Raw genomic sequence first — 2054 nt, 5'->3', positions numbered from 1 at the left:
TGCAGGTCATAACTTCTTACCTGAAGTTCAGTTCACCTGACACTCGGACTGGTGGCTGCCTCGGGTCTCTCCTCCTGCCTCACCTTCCCTCATCCACCTGTTGCCTCTGTGGAAGCTCCGCCATAGCCACCACCAAACAACTGAGTTATTTTTACACATCGGCCAGCATCTGGCCAATCCACCACCTCTCATTGTTCATGCCGTTACAAAAAAAAAAAAATAAGTCATCAGCCCACCATGCAAACGTCCGATGGCCAGTCCAGCTATGTTAACTAGTTAATCTTTCGCCGAAAAAATGTTTTCTGCGGTGCCGTCTTTCGTGCTTGGCTCTCCTACCTTTGCTAACATGATGCGCATAGTGCAGAAGCCGATGCTACATTCACTTACACTCGGATATCTGAGCTTCACTGTGAAACCATAATCGTACATTTGATATTTCATTAAATTTTATTGTTTTATCTTCGGGGTGGCACCTGGGGTGGCCAGTCTGGTTGGGGGGGTGGCCTGTGCCCCCCCAGGCCACCCCACTGGACACGCCATTGAAAGTACAAATTTATTATAAAATAAAACTCAAATAAATGCTAATTTCAAGAAAATTCAACTTAAATACAATATGTCTGCCTCTGGCCCCAGGACCCCCTGCACCCTAACTTGGATATGCTATTAAGAAAATTAATGGAGACGTGTAATGTCACCTGTTACGGTGGTAGAAAGGGACTTTATTTACAACTGTATAAAATGACTTTTATCAAAAAATTATTTGTCATCCTATTAGATAATGTGCAGTGAAATCAACTGTGCCATTGGAAGAACAGTGTGCAGTAACTAATGAACTAAACACAACGATATAAATTAAACACACAGCAAATGAATCATGTACATCAGGAAAAAGGCGCTAGCTTCAGCTTTTGCAGTCTTTAAATCACCTTCAGCAACAACATTCATAAATCACCCACAGTCCTGTGCTGTAAATTACTAATTAAAGTGTTGAGCTTTTTCTTTTAGACTCTTAAGGAAAAGTTAGCAAGCATCAGCAATTCTACTTTTTCATTACTTCAAGACCAAATGATTTGGTAACACTTTATAATCATGTCTTCCATTTAACTACCTGGTATAACTCCCTGGTAATTATATGTGCCTTATATTTAAAAGGTGGGTACACTGGAACAAGTCAGATTTTTACAAGAAACAAGGAAATAATTATGCAGTAAGTAAATTTAAGTTGTGCATAACTAATTTTAAGTTGTATCTAAACTGGGTATTTTACAGGAAAGGAGACACTAATTATACAAAGTAATATAGTCATTTTGAGCACTGTGTAATTTTGTGGAAAATCAAACAGTATTTCTTCATGTTACATATAGTACACTGTGCTTTTTGGGCCTTTTTGGATCATATTATGGATTTTCCTTAACTTTGCCTAAGCTGCAGGTATGTTATAGGAAAGGAGACATGACTTTCTGAAGATTATGTTTGAATCGAGTTTGAGAAAGAAAAACAAAAAAGTAAGGCCAATAACATTTTAATGTAGATAGGCCTGGAAATTTTTTGCGGTATTTATACGATGGGTGGATCGACTGGATCGACTAAAAATCTTCAAATCTCTTTTCTGAAAATCGTCTGAATGCAATAATTTAAAAAGAAAGTTACCTAGGATTTTCACATTTTTCAAAATTCTCTTACCAAAAATCTTGGACAAGTTTTGGACACCTTGCACACCTTGGCCTTAAGGTTAAAGGGCAGGTTTTCAGAAAATCTTGTGAATGCAATAACTGGAGAACGTGGCGGTGTAAGATTTTCAAATTGATACCATAGGCGTATCTACTAAAATCTCAGACAAGTTTGAATCTCAGTGTCCTAAAGTTCAGAAGTCCATTTTTTGGGAAAATCCTGTAAATGTAATAACACAAAAAGTAAGCATCGTAGGATTTCAAAAGTGGTAGCACTGGCGGTTGGCAGTATCTTTTTTAAGCTACTGTCTGTACAGTGATGCAATATTTACATAAAAATATGTCATGTCACGCTATCCTCTGCTGTGTGTCCGTCATTCTTTC

The sequence above is a fragment of the Aulonocara stuartgranti genome, assembly GCF_965226115.1.
Source record: "Aulonocara stuartgranti genome assembly, chromosome: 18".
Lineage (NCBI taxonomy): Eukaryota > Metazoa > Chordata > Actinopteri > Cichliformes > Cichlidae > Aulonocara > Aulonocara stuartgranti.
Note: the sequence above shows the minus strand (reverse complement) of the source record.